Source organism: Humulus lupulus, chromosome 7, assembly GCF_963169125.1.
Source record: "Humulus lupulus chromosome 7, drHumLupu1.1, whole genome shotgun sequence".
Taxonomy (NCBI): domain Eukaryota; kingdom Viridiplantae; phylum Streptophyta; class Magnoliopsida; order Rosales; family Cannabaceae; genus Humulus; species Humulus lupulus.
The window spans coordinates 136,011,910-136,023,016 of NC_084799.1; the positions used below are offsets into that span (position 1 = coordinate 136,011,910).

Here is an 11,107-nt window from a genome sequence, read left to right on the forward strand (position 1 = left end):
AACAATAAAGAATCATTCTTCAAAGTGATGAATTCCTGCACAAGCACAAAACAAGTTATCATTTTGAACCAAAACTGTTAAAAGCAATATTCAAGGCAATTGTCCATAAGAGTAAACCAAAATATCATACATCAAGCATCAAACAAATTGAAATCATCAAACTTTACAAATAAAAAAAATAAAATTAATAACTTATATCCATAATTTAGTTAAACTTTGAGAACTATATGAAGCTATAAATACAATTGATGAAAACAAACACGAAACATAGTAAGATTATCATTTATTCACAAAAAAATAAAAAATAAACAAAACACCCTGATTAGTAAAAAAACACGGAACAATTATTATAAGCACAAACATCATAAAAGATTATGCTGTCAAAATCAAGAGAAAGTGTCTAAAGTATCTAATGACATCTTCTAAATACAAATTTTATACTTTAAATATTATATCTTATAAATACAAATAACCTAACATTATTTATATATATATATATAAACAAAGATAAAAGGAAAACAAGGCCAACTAAAAATAAGACCAGTTGGTGCGATTTTACCTTCAAACAAATATACCAGAAATAAATATATACAACAACTAGGACATTACCTTCAAACAAACTAAAAACAAGACCAGCTGGTGCGATTTTAAACTTGCATAGTTCTCCAATAAACCTAATGTTCCTAATCTTTGTTTCAATGTTCATTTGATCCTGCAACAAAATATAATTCAATTGAAAATCTTGATTGCTCATCAAGATGATAATAACAAAATAATTTAGAATATTATCCATTTCAAGTTTTAGCATCATACAAATATATTTTAAAACGTACCTTTTTATTAATTAAGAAATGAAACTCCTCTTCTATCATTTGTAGGAGCATGGAAGAAACATCTTTCATGCATGTTGATAATGTGGCAACCATGCGTGGATAGTATGGTAGCAGTTCCAATGAAGTCCTTGGAACATTAAACAATGCCCTCACAAGCTTTTTTCGACTTGCTTTTGAATTCAAGTAACAAATCTACCTGTATGTATATTACAACAATTAGTAACATCTTCAAGGTAGAAGTTCACATAACAAAGCAAAAAAAAAAAATTATATGAATACAAATTAAAAAAACCAACAACAAAGAAGATTAAAGACGTATGATTGTAGTCGAATTTCATAGTAACAAAGAACAGGGACTCAGGAATATACTTACTGTCAATTGATCTATAAGATCACGGCTCACACAACCTGGAAGCCTTTGCAATAAGGCATCTAAATTTGTCCCTTCAATACTTTTTAATTTCTCTTTTTTAGTGTCTCCTTTCTTATCAGCATTTTTTTCTTTCCATTTCTCTTTTTCATGGTCTTTACTCTTCTCCTTATCCTTTTCTTCCTTTTCTTTCCCTTTTTCTGCACTTCTGCCCTCCTGTGAAGCACCTGAATATGTAAAAATCTCTCCAGTGTCTTGGGCAGTTTGTTGAACTTGGTCTGATTCAGGTGCTAGTTCCTTCAAAAGAATTAAAAGAAAAGGAATGTTCTCATAAGCTGTGATCCAAAATGTAACAGAATCCCAGGAACATATGCTTGCAAACAAAGTAAAACTCCATATTTGAGAGAGAGAAAAAAGCACGGCTCCATACTATATAGCATACATTAAATACAGTACATGGTTCACAAGCATGTAACATCACAATAATAAAATTGAATACTCTCAAAGGGGGTTCATTTAGCCAGGAAAAAAAAAAGCACGGGAGGTTCATTAGATATGTACTTCAGTACATAATGTAAATTTAGGAAACAGACATAATGGCTGAATATGAAAGAGTGAATCATGAAACACATTAGATAACAAAACAGAACATTTCCTAAATATAAAATAGCACAATTTATTCCAGTTAAGCCTTGTGGTACATGAGTGCCAAAGAATATGTCAAAGGTTCTACACAGGGAGAGAAGAATATTACAAGGCAAAGAAAGGCATTTGACAAGAAGTTTACAAAGATCCCACACACGAGAAAATAAGTAAATATATGTAAATTATTTAGAAGTATACTTTAGGGTCCTAAAAACCCAAATCCATCACTACTTGAGCAGGCTAAACAAATACTATTTGTCATGCAATCAAGCTGAGTGATGTGATTATGTCCAGATTCATGCAGCCCAGCAAAAATGTAGTCCAGAAAATAGAAAAACCATATAATAATGTATTTATTTATTGATAGCAAAAGAGAAAATCTGATAGCAATAGAAAAATGTAGTCCAGAAAATAGAAAAACCATATAATAATGTATTTATTTATTGACTTGTTTTTATCAGAGAGAATCAGACAGTACAATAGAGAGCACAATGAAATCTGATAGATCAATATTCACCAAAACAAAACAATGAATTAAACAAAAAAAAACAGAATAGCAATTATAAAAAATAAATAGTCTCCATACTTGAGAGAGTGAGACCAGAGTGAGAGAGGGAGGGCAGTGAGATTGAGAGATGGAGGGCAGTGACTGAGAGTCTCCATACCTGAGTGACGACGAAATGGACTGAGAAAATGCCCAACCCCTATGCCATCGAGCCTAGACCCTAGACTCCCCCACCCGCCGTCGAGCCTAGCCCCGACTCCCCCACCCGCCGCCGTACAGCCCGACCAACGTAAAAGTGGGCCTCCTCTGCATGACATTCACTAGTGGCTAGGAAATGACACAAACAAGGTATTCTTTTTCATGTCTCAATAACCATTACGAATTCAATTAATTGTTATTTGTTAATTTCAAGGCATAAAGTTACCAGCTTTATATATAATGCAATGTTAATGTACACGTGAGTTAACAATGCAATAGCCTAGATTCTTCATTGTGAATATCCATAAATTATTAGAATATCCATAAATTTGAATTTCTCTCCTATGTAAACTAATTAAGTCACTGTGAACTAATTATATATATAATAAACGTGAGTTTGGACCAATTATCAAGGATATAAATGTATATATATATATATAACAGGACATTTAAAAAAGGTGTAAGAGATCAAGAAACAATAAGGAAATAGCATGTGTGCAACTCAAATAGGCAGAACACTAAGTGTATTTTATCAAACACTTTGTGTGCAACAAAAGCATAAACCAAAAGCCACGGTTACAATGCAATAGCCTAGATTCTTCTAACTTTTCTCTTGTTTAAAGAGCCATAGACAAAATACAAACCTGTGATAAAAAATCTCAGACAAGAAACAACATTCTATTACTAATAGTCAGAAGTGTATAAATGGGTACCTTGCAGAGGAGACGCGTGGCTGGTTGTTCAGCGTCGGCGGCGTCGGAGGTGGCTGGTGGTGCAGGTCACACGCGGCTGGCTAGTGGTTGAAGAAGAGGCTGATTATTGGCTGGAAGAAAGATGAGTGTTTGGCTGGAAGAAAGAAAGAGGGAAACAGAAAGAGAGGGAAAAAGAGAGGTGTGGGGGGAAACTAAAATTTTTAGAGTGAAATTTTTTTAAGGGGCAATGCCGACACCTATAAGTTGTCGTTATTGCCTCCAATAGCGACAGCTTATAGATGTCGGCATTGCCCCTTAAAAAAAATCAGTTTACCAACAACGACACATTTTAACTGTCGGCATTGCTCCTATACATTTTTATAAAAAAAATTATTTAAACATATATATATTAATAAAAAAAATCATAACTAATAAATTTATACATTAATTTTTTTACAATATCTTTTCAATTAATAAAACAACTCTTTTTTAACTAATACAAATTTTATAAATGTGTTAAAGAATAATATAGTTAATTTAATTTATAAATATGTTAAAGAATAATAAATTTAAATTTTGATATAAAAATTATTATAAATACAAAAGCTAATAATATAAAAAATTTATAAACAAAAAAAATCTAGTTTTAAAAGTTTTTAATAAATACATAAATACATAAATTTTATAAATATATATTTACATAATTTACTTTATTTTTAAAATTATACTATTCATTAATTTTTTTACAATATTTGTCCAATTAATAAAACAATTCTTTTTTAACTAATACAAATTTTATAAATGTGCTAAAGAATAATATAGTTAATTTTATAAATATGTTAAAGAATAATAAATTTAAATTTTGATGTAAAATTTATTATAAATACAAAAGTTAATAATATGAAAAATTTAGAAAAAAAAATCTAGTTTTAAAAGTTTCTAATAAATACATAATTTTTATAAATATATATTTACATAATTTACTTTATTTTTAAAAGTATACTATTCATTAAATTTTTTACAATATTTTTCCAATTAATAAAACAACTATTTTTTAACTAATACAAATTTTATAAATGTGTTAAAGAATAATATAGTTAATTTTATAAATATGTTAAAGAATAATAAATTTAAAATTTGATATAAAAATTATTATAAATACAAAAGTTAATATGAAAAATTTAGAAACAAAAAAAAATCTAGTTTTAAAATTTTCTAATAAATACATATATAATTTTTATAAATATATATTTAAATAATTTACTTTATTTTTAAAATTATACTATTCATTAATTTTTTTTACAATATTTTTCCAATTAATAAAACAACTCTATTTTAAGTAATACAAATTTTATAAATATGTTAAAGAATAATATTGTTAATAATATAATTAATTTTATAAATATGTTATAGAATGATAAATTTTAATTTTAATATAAAAATTATTATAAATATAAAAGTCATGAAAAATTTAGAAACAAAAAAATATAGTTTTAAAAGTTTTTAATAAATATATAATTTTTATAAATATATATTTACATAATTTAGTTTATTTTTAAAATTATACTATTAATTAATTATAATATTTTATTTGAATTTTGGTGACATTTTATGACTGTCGGCATTGGACTTTTATTAACTGTCGTCATTGGGGTCAATAGCGATACCGTTTACCTGTCGGCATTGTTCTTGAATTAACTGTCGGCATTGGGGTTAATAGCGACACATTTTAACTGTCGGCATTGGTCTCGAATTAACTGTCAGTGTTGGGATCAATAGCGACAGTCAAAAGCAACGGTGTTAGTTATTAGCTATCGGCATTGGTCTCTATGCTTACAGTTTTTAACTGTCGGCGTAGAGTCCCGCTAAGCAGTTCCGACAGTCAACAGAGTTGATTGTCGTGGTTGGGTGTCGGGAAAGCCCAGTTTTATAGTAGTGTCTTTTTCAGTTTTATTTATCAAGAGGTAGTTTTTATACTAATACAAGTTTACAAAATCTGAATTTCAAAAGTTTTATTAAGAGTTTATTTAGAAAATGAGTTTAGAAAGAAAAACAATAGTGTAAATATAATCATAATTTTCTTATTTGTTAATTGGATCTAGCTTAGAGATAAATTTGACCCGATCCACACCCTTAAACACGTACCAAACAAATTAAAGTAATTAACTAATAACTCTAATTAATTAAATATTTGCTTTAATAACTAATATATTTGGAACAAGCGATCGATGTCATTTATATCATGTAATTAATTGATGAGCGGAACAAATGACGACATTAAACAATTGGTAAATGAGGTAACTAACAGGCACTCACTATATACACCACTTGCTCTTGTTAGTAAGATTATTATATAAATGTTCATCTTGTTTTATTCAAAACAAAAACCATATATATATATATGATCATCTTGTGGTTAAAAATGGGGCAAGGCTGCATTCTTGATCCATATTGAATTTCGGTCCACATTTCCAATCTCTCTGAGCTCTATTGTTTAAAAAATTAATCATATTTGATGTTAATGTACAGTAATTAAATTAATTATTTACAAACTGATGATGCACATTGTTCAAGTACATGAATGGAATGTTATCCACTTATAAGCAAGAATCGACAAACAATGTATAATTAATTATGGGTATGCATGTATATTATATTTTACACCGGCTAATAACTAGCATCGATATATACATATATAATATTATCGATCAATACATAATATAGAGTTTTACATATCGATCAACTTTATATATATATATATATAAATATATTACTAAAAAACAATTATACAAAAATATAATATATGTATAAATCGACTTCGTGTCCCACCTACGTTCCACGCGATTTAGATGGTGCCAAATTTGATGTGAATTACAAATTGAAAACTGACTAGCGATGCATAACATCAAGAGTCAAACAAAGATTTATTAATTGTCTCCTCTAACTTGTTCATAACATCATCTTCTTCCACTGCTACAAAAAGGGTATTATGATACCCTAAGCATGACATTAATTTGTGTCACTTTGGCGCATGATATAAAAACTCCAAACGTAATAAGTCTCAAGTTGTGTTTGTTATTAAGTTTCACTAGACTTTACTCCGGTGACATAATAAGTTCCTCTTAACATTTTTTTATTTTATAATTTATATTTTATATTAATTATAAAAATTTCAGAACAATAATCAAAACCAATTGCCAATACCATTTTTTCAAAATCATAACGAAAATCCATTTCTTCCAAATTATAACCATAACACAAATCCAAATCAAAAGACATTACATCATAATCATAACTAAATATATATTTATCATCTACAAATACACAAAATTATACAAACACAACAAAACTTCTACAAATACACATTGAAATGTTAGGCATAGTACCCTTAAAGCATGTGTATAGGTATTTTATTTACAACATTAATAAAAATAATAGTTTTTTTTATAATTGTTTGATGTGAATTATTATTAAAGAATCTATATAAATAAATATCAAAAAAAGCCTCTATTCATTAATGTAACTATGATTTTGTATGAGTCGAAAGTATTTATATAATATATAATTGTCCGCAACATATTAAAGTGTGAAGTCTTTAACGAATGGTTACTAGTATAGTTCACAAGCATTTTGAATGCATGTGGTCCAGATCTAGATTATTTGTGTAGACAGACATCATATTAAATGTACTAAAATAAGACTGTATAGGACAAGACCTAATGTAAATTAATTTCTTTATTGGTTTACCATTTACCATAAAGAATTAAATTCATATTCATTCACTACAAAAAAGAAGGCTTTTGTCAGCGTATTTTTGCGCCGGCAAAAGTCACGATTTGCGCTGGGAAAAGCTATTGTCGAAGCTTCGTGGATAAAAGGACTTTTGCTGGTGCAAAATGAAATGTACTGGCAAAAGCACATTTTCCCGGCGTAATAATGCCCCGACAAAGGAGGGGCATGCCGAGAAAAAATGGTATCCACGGAATAGGGGAAAATACTTTTGCCGACGTGATATTGCGCCGGTAATAGTGATCACTTTTGTTGGCGTGATAATGTGCCGGCAAAAATAAAACCTCTTCCTGCGTAATATTGCACCGACAAAAGATAATGCTTTTTACCAACTCAGTTTTTTGCTGACACCAAAAGTAATATTAATTTTTTTTTAATTTTATTAAATTAAAACAAATTATAAATATTAAATTATTTATTATTTAATAATTTTATTTTGAATAATATTATTTATATTATATTAAATTAATTGATTAATTGTTTAAAATTCGTTTGTACTAAATTAATTAATTTAAAACTTTTAATTTGTTAATTGTGTCCATTAATGTAATAATCATGAAAAATAGTAGTCCATGGTACTAAATTAAAACTATTAACTTGTTCATTGTCTCTAATAATATAAACTTGAAATGAAAAAATAAAATCTCTACACATGTTGGCAGGCGTCCTCATCCTCGCCCCCGTCAGCTACACTGTTGTCATCGTCATCTTGTGGTGCCAAGTCTACAGTAAAAACAGGCACCATGGTGCTCATCTACTTCACCAAAATACTAAGCAAGTATTGCTAACGGCGCTGACGATTCTTAAGCCTGTGATTTTCCTTTATTATTGCCCCATTGGAGGTGGCACTTGCTCAGCCATTTGTGATGAGGATGAATGTGTTGTCCGCTTCCCGCCAATTTCCTTGAGTCTAGGAAACGCCCCAAAACCTTTCTGGTAGCGTGAGCGGGGCCCAAGCACATCAGTGACAATGTCCATATCACGGGGGAACTCATCCTTAACATGGTTGCCAACACAGGAAGCAACAGATGATGCAACGGGCATCCTCTGCGATGCTCAGTGCTCAGTCATCTCACTTTGCACAATAAAAAACATATATATTAGATTTCAATATAACATTGAAAGAAAACCTAACTTAGAAAGAAAATAACTAAACAATATGAACATTTCTAAAGCAAAGTTATTGATTATTTCATTTGGAAGTAGATCTTTATTATCTATCTGCCAACAACATATCATTAATGGCTGCAGACAAATGATTGGAAAAACATGCAAGTAATTTTGTTCTTGCAAATGAGAGCAAATGGGCTAAGAGTTTTGAGCGTATTAATTCATATCTGAATCAGAACTTTGTAGATATTGTTGATATATATGCTAATAACAGTTCATTTATGTGGGAATTTGTGTCTCTTAGAGTTAGGCAAGAACAATTATACAAGGCGTAAATTCCCCATGAAATAATAAACAACTCTTAGCATATATATCAACAATATCTGCATAGTTCTTATTCATATATGGATTCCCACTAACAAATTAACTTAGCCCATAAGCTCTCATACGCAGGAACAAATTTAGTTACATTTTTTTCTATCTTAGTCAACGACCATTAATCATAAAGATATTGGCACATAGATCATAAATTTTTAATTGTTATTAAATTTATTAATAAAATTAATAATTAATCATAAATTAAGAATAATCAATTTGTAATTACTAATTATTAAATAAATTTTTTATGTTTTTTTCTTAAACTTTTAGTTAAATCACAGTGATTTTTAAATTTAATACCCACTTTAATTAAAGTTAAGGTTAGGCAACATTACATATTTCGCAGCCACTTCATCGCTAAATCACTTGTCCTTCTTCTTGTGGAGCTACTCCAATGTGTCGATCATGCTTGGAAATTTGCGAGTAGATGAGTCAATCTATGAAGAAAAAATTACTAGAACATTGTCATCTCTATAAAAAATTTGTTACACAATAGAAGTCACTTATTAAAACTTACGTGATCATAAACATGTGCAACGATGAATTTGGACCCGTGTCCTTCTGGTATGGACATTTTTGCCCAAGCCTCCTTATTTCTCTTCGATATACGCTTCAAACACAAAATGATACTCATTAATTTAAATTGTAAAATTATAATAAATCTTTGATTTAAAAATTAAACCATACCCGGTGACCATCAGAACACCAATAATCGCAGAGAGTTGCCCAATCAGGTGAAGTAATACTAGTATAATGTTGGGCCTTGGCTCTCTCGTTGTCCATCAGTATAGGACATAACCCGATGTGAATTAATTTCTTTACTGACTTACCATTTACCATAAAGAATTATATGCATATCAATTAGATGATTATATGTAGATCGATCTGAATCCTCAGTAGTCATTGACTATTGTTCATGTCAACTGGATCTTTTGATTTATTCGATAAGGTTTGTTTGCAAAATAGGCTAGTGACTTTTTTTGGAGATTCATTGGCATAATTAGTGTCTAGGAACATGATTATAGACGTAGAATCCAAGTTTTCCAAATAGATAGTATATTGGTCCCCTTGAGTGTTAATTCTGGAACTAAATGGTTAATGGATCTCAAATTTATAATCTAGTTATAAATTAACTGTTCACACAATAATGAATTGATGGTACTTAAGGATTAAGAAGTAATTAGAAGAGTAAAACAATGATTTTGATCAACTATAATTTATGAACCACATTTTGGAGTGAGAACTACATATAATGATTATATCAATGAACTATACGAGATAAATAGGTAATTTATTCTATAATCATTGAGAGTGCAATTCCAATTTATAGTAGAGTAATCATAGAATTAATGAATATTATTTAGTTAAAGAATTTAATTAATAATTTGATTTATTGATGCTCAGAATTATAGGTTCATGGTCCTTGAGGCACCTCTATAAGCCATTGCCTAGGGTATGAATGACAATAGATTAGAAAATGACACAATTGCAAAGTAAATAATTTCATGGGCAAATATGTAATTGAAATAATTATGGTTAAATAAATAATTATGAATTAATTGATTAAAATAAATATTTCATTTTTGAAATTAATATTAATTAATATATAAATAAATAAATTAATTAAAAGAGATATATCGAATAATATATAATAAGTTATTGAAATTAAATATAATGTTAAATAATTATAAGAAGATAATAATTTAATAATCAAATTAGGATTATGTTAAATGAGTTACGAATTAACTAGATATTTAAATACCCTTAATATAAGACATTATTTTAAATGATTAATATTATTCCCATATTTTGAGATAAGTGATAACAACTCGCAAAAGAAGGATAATGAGCTCTAGGAGTTGATCATTATTTAACATTAGTTTAATGAGTGTAATGTATTATCCTGAAGCAATAATAAGAGAATTATCGAGTAGAAATAAATGAGTTGCCTCGAAAGTCAATCGTTATTTTAGTTCGAAGTGAAGTCAACAAGATTAGGTCGAAAGTGTGTTTAAAACATCAGATAATGATTAGTATTTCAAGTAACAGTTCCATTGTTTGAGGAAGCTGAATAGGTCTTTTGATAAAATAACCGATTGTATATTTTGAATTTGAAAAAAGATTTTTTGTAACTTCTCTCTAAATATACGGGAGAAGTATGATACCAGTCCTATAAATAGATTGGCCACGATTTGGTGTTGCGAGACAATTATTGTATCAAAGCTTTGGGAAATTGCTTTTTAAGCTTTAACTCAAAGTGACTCATGGACAGGTAGATTTTAACTACTGAACCTCCTAAAATTATTGCATCCTTCTTTTATAATCGTTTAACACTCTTTATTTTTTGTTGATGAAAAATTGCTTCAACAATTTGATAAGTTCACTGAGAGCATTAAACAATTCAAATCACATCTCCCTGTTAACCTTCATTCCATGCTGCAATGGTTGCCCCCACTAGAAACTTTCCTATTTTTGGGAGGGAAACCCTTTTCCAGGAATACCAGAAGGAGTAGAAACAACATCCTCGAACTAAAGAATATCCTAGGTTGGTTGACAAATGACCAATGAATGAGGAATAATCAAATGA

General features: G+C 28.9%; 1 long non-coding RNA gene across 1 annotated transcript; it reads right to left on the reverse strand.

The window, feature by feature from the left end:
- Window positions 1-564: 564 nt before the first annotated feature.
- On the reverse strand, window positions 565-1,555 carry LOC133789921 (uncharacterized). The gene is made up of 3 exons (XR_009873787.1): window positions 1,207-1,555; window positions 834-1,029; window positions 565-712 (listed from the first exon to the last, which is right to left on the reverse strand). It is a non-coding gene; the product is annotated as an uncharacterized LOC133789921 (long non-coding RNA).
- Between the last annotated feature and the right edge of the window lie 9,552 nt (window positions 1,556-11,107).